The 22,916-nt window shown below is 38.1% G+C and overlaps 1 long non-coding RNA gene across 1 annotated transcript in view; it reads left to right on the plus strand.

Moving 5' to 3' along the window:
• Positions 1 to 263: 263 nt before the first annotated feature.
• The window catches only part of LOC135097167 (uncharacterized), a 77,622-nt gene continuing 54,969 nt past the window's right edge, over positions 264 to 22,916 (plus strand). Inside the window, exon 1 of the long non-coding RNA XR_010265427.1 lies at positions 264 to 819. This is a non-coding gene — a long non-coding RNA (uncharacterized LOC135097167). The remainder of the gene's footprint in view (positions 820 to 22,916) is intronic.

Here is a 22,916-nt window from a genome sequence, read left to right on the forward strand (position 1 = left end):
GTGTATACCCACCCAAACAATTAACAAATACATAAATATAAATAGATAGAAAATAAATAAAAGATAAAGAAAAATCATACGAATAGAAATTATGCTCTCTCTCTCTCTCTCTCTCTCTCTCTCTCTCTCTGACACACACACACACACACACACACACACACATCTAGGATTAATGTTCCGTGTGGAGTCTGGCAACGTAACGCTTCAGTGCATGACTCGAGTCAGCGCGGGTTAGTCTCACGTGACAATAAAGGCCATTGAATATAAGTACGTCCCCTGGAGATTTTATATTACACCTCATCTTTAATTCACGTATCCTCCTACACACTAAAGAATGGTATAAATATTTCCCGCACTGTCAGACCGTGGACATTTGGCTCAGCTGCGTGAACAATACTCCAAACAACGAACCTTCGAACTGAGACACTGAACCTGTAACTCTCAGCCGCCTTAGTCCTGCTCGCCTCGCCACTGCCGCGTGGTTACGTCAAGACAGCGGGCGGCCGCGTACTAGTTTCCTTAGTACTTGTGCGTACGTGTCAATACCGTGTGCTGTAAACTGCTGAACGAACTGAGATACTCATTCAGTTTTGGTCGCCTCTCCATTATCTCGTGGTGACGTAAAGGTGACGGCCCGTGTGTTAGTTTTCCCGGTAATTGTGCCTCCGTAACATTACTGTGTGCAGTGGTCGTGAGAACTGCGAGGCGGCGGTGCAGACTGTGCCGTGGAGAGCCGCGGGGTGTTGGAATCGCCTCTCAGTCACCTTGAAGGCGTCATATTCCCTCCCTGCTCTTCCCCGTGTCTTCCTGTCGATGTTGGTAATGTACTAGTCACTATTTTGTGTGCATGTGTTTTGTTTATTTATTATTTGTGCATAGAGGAACTGAAAGGTTAGCAGCCTGCAGTGTTTTTGGTCAACCCATATTTTGCGTATTTGTTCAGTCATTTGCTTGTTACTTGCGCATAGAGGAAGTAAGGAAGGTAATAAGCTGCAATGTTTCTGATCATCCTGTGTTCTGCGTATCTGTTCAGTCGTTGTTTATTATTTGTGCATTGAGAAACTAGTAGGAAACAGGATGCAGCGTCTCCAATCACCACTTGTCAACCTTCTCTTGGCCTCAACATTTCAATTGGTCTCCTTGTTCATGTTCATTTTAATAGTGTCACTGTTTGGTGCAAGTGTTTAGTTGATGTTGTTGTTGTTGTTGTTGTTGTTGTCGTTGTTGTTGTTGTTGTTGTTGTTGTTGTTGTTGTTGTTGTTGTTTTATCTGCGCACAGAGGAACCACTAGGCTACAGCGTCTCAGATTACTCATAATCTTTCCCTTTCTTTCCCTGCCCATCACAATCTTTGCTTATTTCTTAACAATTGAGGTTTTCCATGTTGGTATTATCGTTAGTTCAGTGATGCTACGGATGTTTTCAAGCCACAGCTTTGACGATTTGTTCAGATGAAGTTTGTTTTATTAATCACTTATTTATTAATCATTTATTAATGCAAACTCTTGGAGTTTGCATTATTTTCTTGTGTTCTGGTGTGTGTGTGTGTGTGTGTGTGTGTGTGTGTGTGTGTGTGTTATTACGTAGGTAAGTAACAAGATGACAAATATCGCTAGATTCCTAACAGGCTCTTAAGACTTTACTTAAAACAAGCGAAACTACAAAAATTGATCAGACTTAACGTGGCACTCAATGTACAAACGAATGAACCTAACCTACATATTATTATTTCCACCTATCCCCACTCATGAATATTCCCAATACTGTAAAGTTCCCTGCTGACTGTGCACTGCCAACTGGTGAGTGTGTACCATTGAGTGGCGGGGTAAGCAAGGCGAGGGAGGGGCAGAGCTTGGGTAGCGTGGGTCAGGCAATGCAGTGAGCCCCGCAGATCCTACTTGAGCGAGGCAAAGGACGCCTCTCTTGCCTCGCTTGCTGATGGAAGATCCGCTCTCATTCCTGTCCTGACCTGAGGGATTATAAAACATAAATGCCCTGCATCAATTCAGCGCTCTCCCAGAGCACATTCAGAGAGAGAGAGAGAGAGAGAGAGAGAGAGAGAGAGAGAGAGAGAGAGAGAGAGAGAGAGAGAGAGAGAGAGAGAGAGAGAGAATGTTGAACGCTAAACTAAAAATTGAGATGGAAAAAAAGGTGATGAAACGTTGAGAGAGAGAGAGAGAGAGAGAGAGAGAGAGAGAGAGAGAGAGAGAGAGAGAGAGAGAGAGAGAGAGAGAGTTTTCTGAATAGAGGAGAGATTTGAAGAATTTGATAAGGTAGACAGAGATGCCGAGAGACAGGGAGAGAAATGGACAAATCAACAAAAAATAATCAGATGTAATTATGCATTAAAAAATAAAAAAATGTCCCTTCATTAAACATCAACCCTAACCTAATTACTCACTCACTCACTCACTCACTCACTCACTCACTTACTCACTCACTCACTCACTCATTCGATCGCTTAACATGGAGAGGGGAACAATCTAACCTAACCACACTTTCGATCACCTAGCACACACACACACACACACACACACACACACACACACAGAGCACCAAGCAAAGCGAAGGCAGACGAAGGCGAACGGAGCCACTTCAATCATTCAGGCTGGAAGAAAACGAGCTCTCGAGTAAATAAATCTAGCGACCCAGCTGAAGCCTGCCTTAACCTAATCTATTCTAACCTAACTTTACATTACTTTACTTTTACCTAACCTTGCCTTGCCTTGCCTTGCCTTTATTAAACTTACCTTACGTAACCTAACCTAACCTAACCTTACCTAACCTAACTTAACCTAACCTAACCTATATTATCCTATCCTATTCTATTATATCTAACCCTTACCTGACTTAACATTTCCTAACCTAACCTGACTTGACCTAAACTAACCTGACCTGACCTGACCTGACCTTACCCAACGTAACCTTACCTGCCACCTCTCTCTCTCTCTCTCTCTCTCTCTCTCTCTCTCTCTCTCTCTCTCTCTCTCTCTCTCTCTCTCTCTCTCTCTCTCTCTCTCTCTCTCTCTCTCTCTCTCTCTCTCTCTGTGTGTGTTACTACTACTACTACTACTACTACTACTACTACTACTACTACTACTACTACTACTACTACTACTACTACCACCACCACTACCCACCACTACCACCAATACCCCAGTAACACTTGTAATACAAACCCCAACAAACAACAACTCTCTTCACTACACTACATCAAAAACCCACAACACACAACACACAGTGGAGATAATCAAGTCTCCCAGGGTACAGCTTAGCCAGTACTCACCCCTTGAATTTAATCCCTGATGGTCGGAAGCTTCGCCCATCGCCACGCGCCTCGCCCTTCATAAAACTGGGAATGGTGACAAAAAGACCGATAACTAGAGAGGGCAGGGATTACCGTCATTAATGCTACTGGGCTGGAAACAATAGGGAGGGCGGTATCTTGATTGTTGGCAAGGTGGTTAATTTGATGGAGGAAAGATTGGATTAGGTGGGAGAGAGCAGACAGTGGCCTGTTTGTTTACGAGTAGTCGGGTGAAAGAGACTGGCTAACTATTGAGTGTGGTTAAGTAGAGTGAACAGAGGAGACTAGCTGGGTGGAGGAGAGTACAGCTAGTAAATTAGTTGGGATAGGAAAGACATTATCCATTGAAGTGGAAGAGAGGAGAAATACTAGGTACCTAATTAAAAAAAAAATGCCTGTTAAAAAGGTGAGACAAAGGAGACATTACCTCGTTACATCGAACATAAGAGAAAGTAGTTAGTTAGGATAGAAGAGACAGTGAGTGGGTAGTTAGATGGGATACAGGAGGGTGGTCAGTTGATTAGATGGGATAAAGGAGAACATGGCTCTTTAATATTTTGGACAGTTACTTGTGAATTAAGTGGAACGAAAGAAACAATGGCTAGATAATTAATTGGGATAGAGGAGAACGTATTTGGGTAGTTATGTGGAATAAGTTAGACCGTGGTGTGTTGTTAGCAGAAGTGTTACATGAGGAAGAAAGAAAAGAGTAGGAAGAGAAGTTAAAAGTATAAAGGGATAGTGTGGGAAGAAGAAAAGAATAAGTAGGAGAAAGAGAAGGAAAATATATAAAAAGTAAAGAAACCTCTAACAATTACCAGAAATATTATATGAGAAGAGATAAAAACATATGAAGAGAAGCTCACAGAATGGCAGAGTAGCGCATGATGGAGAAAAAATATATATATAATTAGGAAGAGAAGGAAGAGAAGAACAAAAATACATAAAAAGAATAAATAAATAAAACCTCCGGCAAGGCACACTGGATGCAGCTGGACAAATTCACGGAACTGCAACAGAATCCACAGCAACATTGCAACCATTATTTACCTTCCCTTTATGCCCACGTGGGAATGTATTGAAGCTGAGACGATGCAAAGGAAAAAGGAAAGTAGTATTCCATATGTAGATTGATTCCATAAGTTGTGGTGCGCGAGTGTTCATTCCTGGCTGACCATGAGGCGACCAACGCTGAGAGAGGAGTCTTTATTGAACCTCCTAGGCGAGAAGCGACCGAGGTACAAAAGAGAGGGCGGTGAAGGACGCGTCTTTCTGTACGTTTCCAGCAACACCGTGGAGGTTTAATTATAATGTGATGCCATAAGAGGGTTTAGAGTTTGTAGGATGTTGGATTTTACGATGTTTATGTTTGTTTTTATTTTATCATCTGTGTGAAGGTAGTGACACGTGTGCTTGTATGTTAACAGTAATGATGCTTCTGCTTCATTATAAACTGGATGACACACCAGGAGTTAAACTTCATAAGATAGAGGATTTTACTATTTTATTTTTATTTATTTATTTATTTTTTTTTTATCGTCTGTGTGAAGTAGTGTGACGTGTTGTATGTTAGCAGTGATAAGGCATGTGTTTCATTATAAGCTGGATGACACAAGAGGATTTAAAGTTTATAAGATGTAAGATTTTTGCGTTTTCATTGCCAAGGAATCAAAAAAATCATCTGAGTGTATCCAAGGACACGTTGTCTGATACGCTTTCACGAATAACACATCCGTTTCCTTACAGTCTGGAGAACATAAATGTTAGTGTTCTTAAAAAGTGTTTTTATAATCAAGTAGTTCAAGATTTTTATTTTTATTTATTTATTTATTTTTTTGTAAGATGGGCACTGGTGAAGAGCAACAAAGGCAGAAACAAAGGCCCATTCATGTGCCAATCCCTAAAGAAAATTATTGAAAATATAATCCAGAATTGGAGGATGTGTCTTGAAACATATCTCCTCAAAGACATTCATTCATGGGGAGTGTGGCGTGACAGAAGCAGGCAGGCAGCTCCAGAGTGGTTATGTCTCCTCAAAGACATTCATTCATGGGGAGTGTGGCGTGACAGAAGCAGGCAGGCAGCTCCAGAGTGGTTATGTCTCCTCAAAGACATTCATTCATGGGGAGTGTGGCGTGACAGAAGCAGGCAGGCAGCTCCAGAGTGGTTATGTCTCCTCAAAGACATTCATTCATGGGGAGTGTGGCGTGACAGAAGCAGGCAGGGAGCTCCAGAGTGGTTTCAGCCTGGGACACTTGTTGTGGTACGTTTTCAGTAACATTGTGATCTGGATGCCACTAAGGGATTTAAAATTTGCGATATATTTTCTTCCATCATGGAGTTATAAATTATATGGAGTTAAACATCCGCTATGATTTGTTACATCTTTGTTATATTCTGACTAATTATAAAGGATTTGTTCTACGGATTCCGGCTAAAGGATGTGAGGAAGTTCAGAAATTTATTGTGCAGAAAGGATTAAACGCTTTCTTTCTTCAATACTGCGAATGTCCTCACGCGGCACAAAGTTGATGAAGCAAGTGAAGCACAGTGCTTGTTAAACTACCACTGGAATCATGAAGTCCTTCACAAGAGGAATAAGACAGTAATTAGGCTGTTAGTGCTGAGGCATTAGGGGGCTTCAGCTAAAGGTGGTGTATAGCTAAAGGTGGTGGTCAAGAAAATTAGAATCATGAAAAGAGTTCCAGAGTTTCCCACTGAAAGAGGTGAAATAGTGGACATTTTTTTTAATTCTTGCGTTAGTGAGTTGAACAGTCAATTAATAAGAATAAAATGAAAGTTATTAGGTATGTGAAAACACGATATCTCTTGCATTAATAAAGCGGACATTATAGGATCAAGATAAAAAGATGAAACTCGTTGAGAGATGGAAATTCAACATCAGACAGAGAATTCTTAAGTTTGCCATTGAAAGGTGAAAGAGTAAATATACCGGTGAACTCTTGCGCTAGTAAAGTGCACAGAATATAGGTAGAAATAAGCAGAAAATCATAGGGCTGTGGGAATACAGTATCAAGCAGAATTCCTGAGTGTGCTAGTGAAAGATGTGAGAGTCAAGATACTGCTTAACTCTGCATTAGTAAGATGGACGGAATAAGAATAAATACAAAGCCGGAGGGACGTGGAAATAAGATGCCAAAGAGAACTCCTGAGTGTGCCAGTGACAGTGAATACATTGTTCAACTCCTGCATTAGTAAGGTGGACAAAATAAGAACAGACATAAACTCTTAGTAATATGCAAGTAAGAGATCAGAGAGGGAATTCCCCAAGTTTATCAGTGAAAGAAGCCGCTCATGTTAACACACCAATCATTGCTTTCTGAAGAGGAATAACTACCACAAGGAAATAATAGTGTTGCAGCCCTCACTGACGAGCTCAAGCCGTTTTTTTCAAATATAAAGGTCAGTTTGTGAGTGTAAAGCACACCTCAGGCGGCTCTCTCTTAACTGATGGGGCGAAGAAGATTACTGACTCACAGATGTACAACAATGTGCTCTCAACTTGACAGTAAAGGAAGAGTTTACCGCTTCTAAAAAAATTGTGCTGGAATCGGATAGACGTGCATCATACATTATTATAATACGTAGAATATAGAGGCTGATTCCTAGATACATAGGCAGATCGACACACAGACAGATACATACATAAATACATACATATAAAAATAGATAGAGAGATATATAGATAGTTTAAAAGATTTCCTACACTACACAGTCACACAAGAGACACACTGCACACTACACTACACACAAGAAAGACAGACAGACAGAGAGACAGACAGACAGAGAGACAGAGAGAGAGAGAGAGAGAGAGAGAGAGAGAGAGAGAGAGAGAGAGAGAGAGAGAGAGAGAGAGAGGGGAGAGGCATAGGATTAGAATTATCTTTCGCTAATCTCTCTCTCTCTCTCTCTCTCTCTCTCTCTCTCTCTCTCTCTCTCTCTCTCTCTCTCTCTCTCTCTGCTGCTGCTGTGTGTGTGTGTGTGTGTGTGTGTGTGTGAGAGAGAGAGAGAGAGAGAGAGAGAGAGAGAGAGAGAGAGAGAGAGAGAGAGAGAGTCTGCTCTGTATGTAATGAAGGCTAAGTGATGAAAAAGGTCAGTGAGGTGAGAGTGCTGCTCAGGTAAACAGTCATTAACTTAATTAACTTTGCTGCAGCGTAAATGAAGTGAAAATGTTACTTACCTGGTTAATTATTGCATATTTTTGTGGCTTGCTTTGATATTTTGCCTTGTAGATAATAAGGTGGAGGGGCACGTGAAATTAGAAAAAAAAATATAATAATTGCTCCGCCTAAAACTTGTTAAGCTTTGTATTGTTCATCTGATTTTTTATTTTATGCCAGAGGTTTATTTTCACTTTGCTAATTTTACGTCTAGATAAGAAGGTTAAGGAGTACAAGGAGCAGGAAATAATGTGATAATTTTACGTCTAGATAAGAAGGTTAAGGAGTACAAGGAGCAGGAAATAATGTGATAATTTTACGTCTAGATAAGTTAAGGAGTACAAGGAGCAGGAAATAATGTGATAATTTTACGTCTAGATAAAAAGGTTAAGAAGTACAAGGAGCAGGAAATAATGTGATAATTTTACGTCTAGATAAAAAGGTTAAGAAGTACAAGGAGCAGGAAATAATGTGATAATTTTCTCGCCTAAAGCTTGAAATGGGATTCTGATTTTCATTATTTTAATATTAATTTATAGTTTTATTTATTTTTCTTTTGCAGTGATCTACTCTTATGTTGGTATTTTAACGTATAGATGATGAGACTCAGAGATGCACGTGGGAGTGGAAAAGAATATGTAATAGGATTGTGATGTGTATTAGTCTGTTGGTGGTAGTTCACAGTGTTGTTGTGTGTCCAGTGGCTGTTGTTTGTGTTGTTGTTGTTGTTGTTGTGGTGTTAAGAAGCAGTGTTGTGGTACTCAGCGCTTTCATTGCTGCTAAAAACATTGTTATTAACATTGCCATAACATGCAGTATTCTAATTACTTTACACAAATATTACGAAACCACCATTACTACTACTACTACTACTACTACTATTACTACTACAACTGCTACTTTTATGGTATGCTATTATTGTAACCACCACCACCACTACTACTACTACTACTCTTATCACTACTACTACTACTACTACTACTACTACTACTACTACTACTACTACTACTACTACCACCACCACTACTACAGCATCACCACTCCACTTCATTTAACACTTCACGGATTCACTCTCACATTTTCCATTTTTACGATAATTTCAAAACCTTCACCTACTCTTCTCAATTTTTAAATATGAATGTAGTGTTACAGAGAGAGAGAGAGAGAGAGAGAGAGAGAGAGAGAGAGAGAGAGAGAGAGAGAGAGAGAGAGAGAGAGAGAGAGAGAGAGAGAGAGAGAGAGAGAGAGAGAGAGAGAGAGAGAGAGAGAGAGAAAGTAACAAAAGCGAGACGAAAGAATGAAGGAGTGCATGAACTTTAAAATGTTTAGTCTCTCCCTGTCTCTCTGTGAGTCTGAATTGTCATTTTCAAGGAGCCCTGGTGATTTTGTGTCGCCTTGTTTTGTTTTGGAAGTGTTTGGCTGTTTTTTTATTTTTTTTTGTGTGTGTTTGCATGAATTCCTGCGTGTGTGTTTTTGGAGGGAAGATTGTGTGTGTGTGTGTGTGTGTGTGTGTGTGTGTGTGTGTGTGTGTGTGTGTGTGTGTGTCAAATGTTTGGTACTGTCTTCCTTGTTTGCTATTCATAAGTTTGTTTGATACTATCGTTTTGACCTGAAATACCTTTAGATTGTGTTATCTCGTATACTCACTCCTACACACACACACACACACACACACACACACACACACACACACACACACACACACACACACACAATGGTTTATGAAAAGTTGTATTTTTTACCTCTACTAATAATGTGTGTGTGTGTGTGTGTGTGTGTGTGTGCTACTGTCCCAGTGTTCTTGTCAGTCTATTTTCTCTCTCTGTTTATCTATTTCTGTGTGTGTGTCTGTCTGTTTCTGCTCTGTCCTTGGACTTTCTACAGTTTCAAGAAGTTGTGTAGTCTTGAGTCTTTGCCAAATGAAAGTAAGAGTTTTCTTCTTCCAAGCTGCTCACCTCTTCCTTGGAGAAGGGAAGGAAGACTGGGAGGGAGAATGGAAGGGAAGAAAACTGTTAACCAAGGAAGAAATGTTGATACGAAATAGGAAAGTAATTTTAGTGTTTAAAACTAATTTTTACAATGTTTTCTTTTTTTCTTCTTCTAAAGTGTTGTGTTTCTTTGTAATTATCTTTTTTCTTCGTCGTCATTGTCGTTGTTGTTGCTGTTGTTGTTGCTCTTGTTAGTGGTAGTAATGGTAGTAGTGTAGATAGTAGTAGTAGTAGTAGTAGCAGTGATAGTAGCAGTAATAGTAACAACAACAAACAAAAGTCAGGACACGCCAGGCTTTATTCAGTTTTATTTGCTTATGTTTTATTTATTTATTTTTCTCACGGGAACGAAGAAACATTAGACAGAGTAACTACAACAACACACACACGACTTTTAAAGCTTCGTAACAATATTGGGAACATGGTGAAGGTTACACAACACAGGATAAGAAAATAACGTGTATGCCCAACAAAATACTCTTTGTAAGCCCACGTTCCTTATATCACTTGCTCTCGTTTGTCACACTCTTTCTTTGTAAATCATTTCCCACATCCATACAGGGGTCGGTGATCCTGGCAACTCTTATTCACCAAGTCCAGTCGCACACCTCACCTTTCCTTGCCTCAGTACACACACCATGGCTATAGTTGCGTCACGGGAAATATTCTAAGCGGATAGACACATAAGCTACAAAAAAAAAAAAAAAAAAAAAACGTTTATTTGGTTATCTGACTTGAAAAAAAGATAACATAGATATTTTTGTTATGTCAGCAGTAGGTTTTACTTTTTTCTTAGCATTTTTTGTGTTAAATCTCTGTATTTTTATGTAATCGTATCATTTTTATCTCTGAACCATTACTGGTTATTATTGTTACTATTGTTAGATTCTTATCCTAAAAGAGTATTATTATAAGAGTGACTGTCCTTTACATCCTGTGCACTCCAGAAACTCAAATATATTTCCTTTTAGATTTTTTTTCTTTGGAAATAAAAAACAAGCGAGTGGTGCCGACTGTGATGTACGACAGTATCTACAAAACCAAAACAAAGCCACGTTCTTTTTCCTTTTGGTTCATTCTTTGCAGATGGAAACTTGAAAAAAACATCTTTGATATTACTGTTTGATATTGTTGTTGTCGTTTCTCTAGAGTCTCATTTGCAGTCAACTTAATATACCTACTGTACTTTCATCTCTAAGCATTACACTCCCATGCATTCCCCCAGAACACTTACTGCGCACCACCTTGCTGTAAAGAGAGGGAGAGTGGGATGAAGGAGGTAACAAAATAGGGAAGACATGGGATATATTTGTAGATTAAAAATAACAGATGGAGGGAGAGGAAGGAGGGAAGGGGAAAGGAGGAGAGGAGGGAGGAGGAAGGGCGAGAGTGTGAAGTGGAAAGAGGGTAGAAGGGAGGAAAGGAGGAAAAAAAGACAAAAGAGTGAAGAGAGGAGAGGGTGAAAGTGGAAGGAATGGTGAAGGGACGGGGAAGAGAGGAAAGGGGGAAAGAAGGAAGGGGAAAGAAAGGAGGGTTAAGGCAAGAGAGGGTGAGGGAGGAGTGAGGGAAGGAAAGGGGAAGAAGAGAGTGAGTTGAAGGTCCGTTTCTGGGAAGGTCACGTTCTTGTATATGACCTTTCATTAAGAGGAGGAGGAGGAGGAAACTTAAACTGCATGTCCTTTAATATCTCGCAGTATACACGCCTCGAATTACACACACAACACACACACACACACACACACACACACACACACACACACACACACACACGCACGCACGCACGCACGCACGCGCACACACACACACACACACACACAGAGAGAGAGAGAGAGAGAGAGAGAGAGAGAGAGAGAGAGAGAGAGAAATATATTATGCCAGTGCTCAATTGCTGAGTCATGAAAAATTCAAAATAATATTCATTAAACAAATTTCAGGAATCAAAGATGAGATGCACATGAAAATATAACCTCTCTCTCTCTCTCTCTCTCTCTCTCTCTCTCTCTCTCTCTCTCTCTCTCTCTCTCTCTCTCTCTCTCTCTCTCTCTCTCTCTCTCTCTCTCTCTCTCTCTCTCTCTCTCTCTCTCTCTCTCTCTCTCTCTCTCTCTCTCTCTCTCTCTCTCTCTCTCTCTCTCTCTCTCTCTCTCTCTCTCTCTCTGACCCTAGTAACTTTCTGGGTCTTTGGGTCGACACACACACACACACACACACACACACACACACACACACACACACACACACACACACACACACACACACACACACACACACACACACACACACACACACACACACACAAGCGTAGCATTGGCCATCACACAAATATTCGCAATTTTTCCCTCCTCCTCTTGCCAATCAATGTTATAACTTGCAGTGATATTTTCTGTCCCTCTTACTGACGCTAATAACTTTCTGGGTCCTTGGGTCGAGGCAGACTGACAGACAGACGCACAAAACAACAAGAAATGCATTGTATTCTACTGGAACATTCTGAATTTTTTTTTATTTTTTTGCTTCCGGCTCTTGACAATTAATGTTTTAATTTATGCAGTTGATTTTTCTTTTTCTTCTACTTGTTGAGGTTAAGTGAAGTCAAGTTATCTGAAGAGCAGAAATCTAGTTTTATTTCTGGGTATAATTAAAAGATTGTATTAAGTTTAAAATGATGCTTGTTGTTTAAAATGATACTTATGGCAATGAAAGTGTAAAAAAAATTTTTTTTTTTTTACCCACTGAATTGTATCTCCTTTAACTCTTTTTTGACAAGTAATGGAATATTTGATGAAGCTTTGAATGGTCTCTGGTGCTGAAAGGGTTTTGTTTAGTACCTTGAGTTTTTAGTACGTCCATCCTCTCGTGGTTTTTGGGAAGGGAAGAAAAAGGCTTTGTTGTGATGAAGGACGGCGGTTCGTTGTGTTGTGCTGTGTTGTTCGTATCTTTGTTTCCTGTTCGTATTTTGTCTTGTTGTGCATTTCATCTTAGTTTGTGCGGAGTTTTTAGTAAGTGCCTTCACTCCTATATTTTGGAAAGGGAAGGCAGAGGCTTCGTAACACTGACGGGTGAGAATTTGTGGTGGTATGTGTTTTTCTTACTTTTGTTTCGTCTTTTTTTTATCATATCTTTCTCTCCAAATACCTCTTACCACCTTTCCTTGCTTAGAAATATTTTTCATTGTTTTCTAATTTGTTTTGTTTATCATTCACTTTCGAGACCTTTCATAACTTCTGCTTGGTAAAAAAAAAAAAAAAAAAAGAAAACGGAGATTTCTATCGTTTTCCAAATAGTGTGTAGTATATCTTATTTTTAATACCTTCCATCTTCTTTGCTGGCGTAGAATTGGATATTTTCTTGGCAAGTCATTTTCGGTACGTCTTGCAGAGGTATTTCATTGTCTGTTTGCATAAAAACGGATATTTTTTTTTATTCATATTCTTTTTTTATATCTTGCACTCATTTTTTTTTTCATTTTTTTTTTTTTTTGACAAGTAAAGCATTCTCGATACCTTTCATCTACTTTGTTTGCGAAAAGAATATTTTTTTTTTATTATTTTACTATTGTTCTATTACTTTTCAGTATGTGTTGCACTCTTGATTCCTTTCATCACTTTACTTGCCTAAAAACTTACATTTCTTACACTCTCGTAATTTCTCATCACATTTACTTACTGAAAATTGGATGTTTCTAACTGTTTTACTGTTTTTTTTTTTTTTTCTGTACATGTTAGTCTCGATACCTCTCACCACCTTTGCTTACGTAGAAACGGATCTTTTCATTGCTTTGATTATTTTTTTTGTGTATTCTCTGTCCTCCATACCTTTCATCACCTGTCTCTACGCAAAAAGATTGAATTCTTTTATAACATTTCTCAATATATCTTGCATTCCAAATAGCATTCAGCATCTTTATTTGCGAAAAAAGAGTTTTCTAATATTTGTAGTATTTTAGTACATACTATTATATCACTTTTTGGTATACATATCTTGCAGTGTCCATGCCTTTGAGCGTCCGCCCTCGTTTGCCTTGTGTCTGTCCACCTTGCGTGTGTAGTATTGACACAGCTGCTGCAGAGGCTCGGGCGGATTGGAGTGCTTAATAGTGATGAATGTAGGTCACAAAATGCAGCGCGTATCTATTTTTGTCTACCTTTGCAATGAGTTAATTCCAGGGCGGTGACTCACTGCGAGGCTGAGTTTGTCCATTTTGTCGGGTTTAGTTCAGCGCGGGTTCATGTTAATTGTGGTGGGTTAAGTTGTTACGTTCATCATTGTCATCATCAACATCGTCTTCATTATAATTTTTGTTATCATAATTGTTTAAAGCTGGCTGAAGTAAGGTGTAAAAAAGAAGGGATGTCATATAGCAGGACCATTGTCATCCTCGTAGAGAGACGTAGGTTAAGAGGGGACCTGAGGGAAGTCTTTAGGTGGCATAAGGGTTATAACAAGGGGGATGTAAGCAAGATTCTTAGGATCAGCAACCAGGATAAAACAAGAAATAACGGGTTCATGCTTGAAAAAATTTAGGTTTAGGAAAGAGATATGAAGAAATTGGTTCTCAAATAGAGTGGTGGATGAGTGGAACGGACTCAGTAATCATGTTGTTAGCGCTAGGACATTAGGGAGCTTTAAGAGAAGATTAGACGGGTTTATGGATGGGGATGACAGGTGGAAATAGGTAGGTATATTTCATAGAGGGACTGCCACGTGTAAGCCTGGTGGTTTCTTGCAGCTTGCCTTGTTTCTTATGTTCATTATTATCAACATCATCATTATCATTGTTATCATCGTCATCATTATTGTGTAAAGGCAGATGAAGTAAGGTATAGAAGAGATATTATATCATATGCCAGGATTTTCACCGTTATCATTATCATCATCATTATCATCATCATCATCAGCCTCGCCATCATCATCGCTATCATCATCACGATCATCATTCAGTTCCACAGCAAGACAATGATCTTTTCCAAATATTTTCGCTTATCACCGTTATCATCATTATCACAACCACCACCACCACCACCACCGTCACAGTCATCACTATCATCATTATCCATGTCCATGTCCACTGTTTTATTGATTTTTTCAAACTAATCTGCACATCGGCACGTCAGATAGATAGATAGATAGATAGATAGATAGATAGATATCCCTCGATTTTTTGTGCATTGATCATTGTAGTACGGCCTTAAGTCTCTCTCTCTCTCTCTCTCTCTCTCTCTCTCTCTCTCTCTCTCTCTCTCTCTCTCTCTCTCTCTCTCTCTCTCTCTCTCTCTCTCGTTGCAATTCTTATCTTCTCGTGTCTCATTCGCTTGGAACTTCATAATTTTCTCCTTTTCTTTTCTTGATTTAGTTTTAATATCCTTGAGTTGGTGCAATATTTGTGATGGTGTTCACTGTCACTAAGAAGTAAGGATTTTTGTCAAGGTAGGTGTGTGTGTGGTGTGTGTGTGTGTGTGTGTGTGTGTGTGTGTGTGTGTGTGTGTGTGTGTGTCATTATCTTGTACCTGTCTGTCAGTCTGTCTGTCGTGCATTTATCTGTATTTTTGTTTGTGCATCTGTACTTGTCTACCTACATGTGTGTGTGTGTGTACACACAGGTGTGTAGAGGCAGGCGGGGAGAACAAACCAACACAGCAGCACAGCACACCACACCTTGCATCCAGGGACTTATGGACCAGAGCGTTGGTGAGGCACCACCTCATCCCAGGTGACCTAACCTGACCTGTCACTGATAAGGAAATGCCATTCGATCTTTTACTTTATTCATGTCATGTCTGGGAGCTCACTTTCCTGTCTTCCTCTTCACTTAATTTTTTTTTTTTTTCTTGGAAGGGGATTGTGTTCATATTCTTTTTATTCATATATTTTTTTTTTTCAGTGACGTTGGCAATGTACATATCCTTTGACTTTGTTTTCAGGGTAAGGTATATAACAAATATTAAAAGAAAAAAAGCTCATGATCTTTGTTCTTGAGTGGTATGTTTTCTCAGCAGCACTGTTCTCGAAGGTCACGGATGCTTAATAGTCTTGTCATGAGTGTGTTTGTTCTTGGTGATGCAGAATCCTTGGCTCTTAATATCTTTCTCATTCTCAGTGAAAGCAATACAAAACACAATACTTCAAGGTTTGTCCTCCTAAATGTTCTGTCACTGAGAGTATTTCCAAAGGCCACAGGGGTCATTTGTCGTGTTCTTTTGAGTGTTGTTGTTGTTATTGATAATTCTGAACCTTTGTGTCTATTTTTATTCACGGAGGAAGAAATACAGTATATATATATACATATATATGTATGTATCAAGGTCTGTTCCTAAATGCGTTCTGTTCTCATATATTTAAATTTGAAAGGCCATGGATTATTATTCCTGTTCTTATGAATGTTTTTGCTATAAATGTATAATCATTGTTAGACTACCGCCAGAATCATGAAGTTGCCATTGCTAAGACACGAATGTCTGTCACCGAAAACTGGGAGACAAAAAGAAATAAAATAAGTGACTGAAATTTTCCATTTGCTTTGGAACATGATTTTTGAAAGTTATAAAGGAAAAGACAACATTTTTTTTTCATTAAATGATACTGGTGACGTTGTCTTAAGCTTGAAAACAAAACATGTAAATAAAAAAAAATAAATAAAATTCTCAAGAAAACAACATCTCACTCATCCATTAAACATCAGACTTAGGAAATGAAATTCGGTTCCTTTATCACTTCGCCACAAAGGATAACTTTTTTTTCTCTCTTTCTTTGGTCCTCGATGCAAGGACGCTTCATATTTACTCAGGACAACAATCGGCATTTTCACCCGTGTATGTGATTTCAATAGGAACCCAGATTTTTTTATAAAGAAAACCCGGAATGGAAACTGTGTAGTTCGGCCACAAGCCTTAACAAACATATTTATATGATTTGTTTCCTTTTTCTGAGCTCCATAAAAGGAATTTGTCCGTACCATTGTTCTTGTGGTGTTTTGTGACGAAATGAAGCTGCCTAGATATAAACAAATCTTTTTTTTGTGTGTGTGTGTGTTTTTTATGTTTTCCTGTGTTTTCTTCTATGCGCCAGAGAGACACAAGTCTAAAATAAATCCAGGGAAAAAAAATATCAGTTATTTTTCCCTCCTCTAAAAGACAAGAAAGAAAAATAGTGAAGACGAGCAAGGAATACCAAAGAAAGCAACATAACCTAAGTTAATAACGGAACAGATCATACAATAACATACGTGGAAAGAGTGTGTGGTACATGAATGGAATACACTCAGGTAATCAGACTGTTACTGCAGAGTCATTAGGGAACTTTAAAAAGAAGATTAGAAACATTTAACGATGGACGTGATAGGCGGAAAGTAAGTGTGCATCATGGAGGGACTACCACGTGGAGATCTGACGGGACCTTACAGCTTTCCTATTTTCTTATATATATATATATATATATATATATATATATATATATATTATATATATATATATATATATATATATATATATATATATATATATATATATATATATATATATATATATATATATTATATATATATATATATATATATATTTTTTTTTTTTTTTTTATCGGGTGAGAAACTATCTGGGGAAAGTCGTAGGTATGGATGGAATGTTCTCCGCAAATATACACTAAAAGGTGTGTGTTAGGAGAAGCCTTCGCCTGCTTTAATATGCAAGGCTTGAGGGGAAACTGTGTTCTGCTGGAATTGTATGTACTCTTGTCAAATTATTCCTCGATATCTTTTTTTTTTTTTTTTCTGGCACTTAGGAGCGGCTTGTTGAGTGGGCCATTCTTTCTCTCTCTCTCTCTCTCTCTCTCTCTCTCTCTCTCTCTCTCTCTCTCTCTCTCTCTCTCTCTCTCTCTCTCTCTCTCTCTCTCTCTCTCTCTCTCTCTCTCTCTCTCTCTCTCTCTCTCTCTCTCTCTCTCTCTCTCCTTCCTGTCAATGTGTGTGTGTGTGTGTGTGTGTGTGTGTGTGTGTGTGTGTGTGTCTAGTTGTGTGCCGTCTACCTGTCAGTCTACTAGTCCCTTTACCTGTCAGTCCCAGTTCCTCTTGCTGTCTTACTGTGTGTTCAGAAGTGGATGAGTACTGGAGGAAATTAGGGTAGAGAAAAGGTAGAAAGTAAAGAAGGTATGAAAGAGAAGTGGGGGAGGTAGGGAGGAAAAAGAAAATGCGTAAAAGAAAAGGTATGGAAGAGAAGTAGTGGAGGGATGCAGGAAAATGAAAATGTGGAAAAGAAAGAAGGTATGGATGGGAAGTGGAGAAGGAACAGAGGAAAGAAAAATGGGGAAAGAAAGGTATGGAAGAGAAGTGGAGGAATCTGTGACCAATTACATTATAGAAAATTAAAATCAAAGCTGAACGTGAAACACACACACACACACACACACACACACACACACAACGTCATAAACATCAGTTAGTGTACCTTGTAATGTAATCACCTTGTTGTTGCATCAAGGCGGACGGTGACAAGACTTAACTGAATCTCTGTAGCGTTGTGTTTTATTAATATTGTTTGTTCACTGCTGTGTCTTGTAGGAAAAAATGTGCAATTCTCCTTGTTTTCTGTTTCTAGATCTTTTGTGTCCCTTTTTTTATTTTTCCTTCTGCATTTTCTTTACCTCCTTTTCTCATTCTCTACGTTCTCTTTAGCTTCGTTTTGCTTTCTCTGCATTCTTTTTACCCGTTTCTCTTATTTCTCTGCTTTCTCCTTATCTACCTTCTTTTATGTCTCCTTTTCATGCCTTTTTTTTTTTTTTACCTTTATTTCTCTTTCTGTGCATTGTCTTTGTATCTGTTTCCCTTTCTCTTCCTTGTATTTGCTTCTTTGCCTCTGTTTCTTCTTTGCATTTCTTTACACATGATAATATTGATTTGTTTTCATTTATTTTGCTCTCATTAGCCCCGGTCACTTTAAAAATGTTACAATTTTTTTTTCAATTTTTGTTAAGTATCTCGACAAAATTTCACGGTAAATAATTTCACTAATGTCCCCCCCAAAAAAAAGTTTTAATAATGTAAATTATATTATTAATATTAGTAGCAGTAATAATAATAGTACACGTAGTAGTACTAGTAGTAGTAGTAGTAGTAGTAGTAGTAGCAGCAGCAGCATTACTACAAATAATAGTATTAATAGTGGTAGTAGTATTAACAAGAAAAAAAACAAGGGTGATAATAATAATAATAATAATAATAATAATAATAATAATAATAATAATAATAATAATAATGATAATAATAATTTAGTAGTAACAACAGCAATAAGCACATCGTACACGTATGCAATCTAGCACATAAGAAAATCCATGGAGTCCAAGATTCCCTCCCTTCCTTTAGGCATCACTGGCTAATTGCAAATGAACGTCAGTGCTTCCCTCGTGCCTGTGACACACGGACGCCCACCCTCCCACTAACCTTAGCAGCAGATTAATTACCAAGGTGAAGCAATAGAGCACCGCATTACCAGAAGCCGTTGATCTGTCCTTGCTCGTAGGTGAATAACAGGAAGTGGAGCGAGTAGAAGAGAGTGAGTGATGAAGAAAGGAAGCTGCGAAAGTGTTGGTACCAGGTGGAGGTTGCATGATTCACGACACTGATGACAGTTAACGAATGTATTAATAAAACAAAGTGAATAACGGTTTGAATAGCAGGTTAACTGGAGAGAAAACACTGGAGAGAAAATACTGGAGAGAAAATAATGAGCAGCGCACAGAGGAAGTTGCAGAATCGTTGGCAGTAGATGCAGGTTGAGGATTCACGACACTTATGACGAAATAAAAAAAAAAGTCATATAAGAAAATAACGGATGTATAGAAAAAAAAAGTACTGAAAAAGTAAAAAGATGCAAGCCGTATATGTAAAAACACAAGGGGGACAAGAAATAGAAATTAAATTCTCTGAAGAAAACGAATATGCTGTAAATTAAAAGAGTAAATTTTGTACAGCATGCATATATGGAGACACGTGATAGAAAACAAAAATGAAATAAGACGCGAACACTCACTTGCTGAATTATTGAAAAAAAAAAATAAATAAATAAAAAATAAAACAATCGTAACTAAATTAATGAAATAAGATGTGTGATATACAAGACACATATCAAGAAATCTAAAGGATATATATATATATATATATATATATATATATATATATATATATTATATATATATATATATATATATATATATATATATATATATATATATATATATATATATATATATATATATATATATATATATATATATATATATTATATATATATATATATATATATATATATATATATATATATATAAAACGTACGTAACTCAATAGATGCAATAATTGGATGTTGGTCTTGAAAATGTTTTACTCCACTTTTATTCAGTATTTTTTTTCGTTTCCTAGCTTCGGTATTACTTCCTTGTTTCATAGTGACGTGTAAGCAGCGTACTGGATAGAAATTATGAATTATTTTTACTTGCATTTTTTATTCTTTTCTCTTCTGGATTTCATTATAGGTTTTCTAAAGTGTTTCTTGTGTTGTGTGTTGGTGAAGGCCACGGTGAAATGCGCAATGAATCGTTACTTGATATTCCATCACGTTGAGCACTGGTGGCTGGAAATTGTGGTGTTGTAATTTTTAGTTCTTGTATTCTCTCTTGTAGGTCTTGCTATGTGGTTCTCTGTTATATGTGCAGTGTTTGTAGTGCTACGAATGCGTGTTATGATGAAAAGCTTTTGCCGTGAAATATTACTTTTTTTTTCCTTCAAAACAGCAGTGGCTACAAATTGTGATGGCCTTTTTTTCCTTTTTTTTTTTTTTAGTTTTTCTTCTTTAGTTTAGGTTGTGGTATGTGTCCTGCAGAGTGTTCCTAGTGTTGTGAGTTGTTGCACATCACAGTGAAAGAGATAATGCCACTTTTGTTATTATTTATTTATTTATTTAATTTATTTATTTTAATGGCCACATCTGGATATCGTCTTAATTTCTATATTTTTTTTTTTTTTTATTCTCTTCTAGGTTTTGGTGTGGGATTGTGAATCAGTGCATATCACAATGTAAAGGTTTATACAGTGAAGCAAATATATCAACATCATATTGCCTAGAATTGTAAAAAAAGATATATTCTTTTATCCTTTTATATTCTTGGTAATTGATATCAGTGTAATGAGTCGCTGCATATTACACTGAAAGGATTACAGGAACTACTCAAGAACGAAAGCCAGATTAATGTTTGTAATCATATAAAGCGAAAGAGAGAGAGAGAGAGAGAGAGAGAGAGAGAGAGAGAGAGAGAGAGAGAGAGAGAGAGAGAGAGAGAGAGAGAGAGAGAGAGAGAGAGAGAGAGAGAGAGAGATCTTGTTATGCTTTTAAGATCACCACCAGACTAGTGTGTGTGTGTGTATGTGTGTGTGTGTGTGTGTACATAAAAAGAAAAGCGATGACACTTCCATTCCCTCGCACGACATTTGGTATGGGTAGACGTCCTCGTCCTCCTCCTCCTCCTCCTCCTCCTCCTCCTCCTCCTCCTCCTCCTCCTCCTCCTCCTCCTCCCTTTCTTCTTCCGTTCATTTCCTCCTTCCTTCCTTTTCACATTTCTTATCTCGGTTTCTCTTCCCATTTTCTGCTTTTATATTTCTTCCCTTTCTCTCATTTTGTTTAATTTGTTTTCTTTCCGTCATCACTTCACTGTTGCTGCTACGACTACCTCTAATACTACTACTACTACCACAACTACTATTATTACTACTTCTACTATTACTGCAGCTACTACTACTACTACTACTACTACTACTACTACTACTACTACTAATTGTAATAAGCGGAAGAATAACTAAATATTCTAATGCAACTACCACCACCACTACAGCATACTTACCCATCCCTCATACCCCAACACACACACACACACACACACACACACACACACACACACACACACACACACACACACACACACACACACACACACACACACACACACACCTGCGTTAAGTCAGTATGGACCCACAAACCATGAATAAAATTAACAACAAAAAAAAAAAAACTTGCAAATTAGACTGGTTTTACACGCGCTCTGAATGGAGGTCGTGTGTGCGATGTACGTACACAAAGACACGTACACGGCCAAGGACATATTTATTTATCATCGTGAGTGGAGTTTTTTTTTTAAGTACGGTCATAAAGCAAGATAAAATTGTGAGTGTGTAAAAACGAAGTGGAAAGAGAAATAGCAGGAGGAGGAGGAGGAGGAGGAGGAGGAGGAGGAGGAGGAGGAGGAGGAGGAGGAGGAGGAGAGGAAGAGGAGGAGAAAGAGGAGGGGGAAAGAACGAAAGAACGAAAGAAGAATAGACTGAAAGATGTTGAGTGTAAGGAAACACGAATATAATGGAGGAATATAAAGGAAAGGAAAAAGAAAAGAGGAAGAGAAGCAAAATGAAAATATTTATGGAGAAGATGAGGAAGAAGAAGAAAAAGAGGAAGGAGAAGAAGAAGGAGAAGTAGAAAAAAAATACATGGAAAGAAAAACACCAAAATTCTATAAGAAGTAGAAAAAAAAATAAAGAAGAGAAAACAAGGGAAAAAAATGAAGAAAAACAAAGAAGTAAAAGAAAAAAAAAACTTTAGAATATTCTAATGTAAGGAAGAAAGAAACTAAGAAAAAAAATGTTAATTAAATGATAAAGACAGTAAAGAAAAGACGAGAGGAAGAGGAGAAGAGAACATGTACGACAAGGAAGTGGAGAAGAAGTTGAAAGGAACACCAGAGAGAGGAGGAGGAGGAGGAAGAAGAAGGGCTGTAAGAAACAAGATCAAGGCCAGAAAGAGGAGGAGAAGGTCAAGGAACAGAAGGAGGAGGAGCAGGAAGTGGAAGAAGAAGAAGAGTAAAGATGAACAAACAGGGAAGGAGAAAAAGAAGAAGAAGAAATCCATTAAAAGAACATGAAAAAAGAACAAATTGTAAAACGAAAAATAGACAAAAAAAAAAAAACACTTCCATAAAGGAAAAGAAAACGAAGGAAGAAATGAAAGAAGAAGAAGAGGAGAAGAAGGAGAAGGGAAGAGAGAAGTGCAGCGTAAGATAAAGAAGAATAAAAGAAAGGTGGAATCAAGACGATATGTTTATTAAGTCAGCGATAAAGTCAGTAAACGGAGGGAACCTATAAAGAAAGGAAGGAATGAAATGGAGGAGGCAGAGGAAAAGGAAGAGATTAATTAAAATAGACAGAGAGAGAGAGAGAGAGAGAGAGAGAGAGAGAGAGAGAGAGAGAGAGAGAGAGAGAGAGAGAGAGAGAGAGAGAGAGAGAGAGAGAGAAAGTGTTACCTCCTAATAAAGACATCTCAAGGTACACACACACACACACACACACACACAGAGGATATTTTGTGTGTGTGTGTGTGCACGTGCGCGCTAGTAAATCTCATCTCACTTGCGATCTGTTTTTGCC

This window comes from Scylla paramamosain, unplaced genomic scaffold, assembly GCF_035594125.1.
Source record: "Scylla paramamosain isolate STU-SP2022 unplaced genomic scaffold, ASM3559412v1 Contig13, whole genome shotgun sequence".
Taxonomy (NCBI): Eukaryota; Metazoa; Arthropoda; class Malacostraca; order Decapoda; family Portunidae; genus Scylla; species Scylla paramamosain.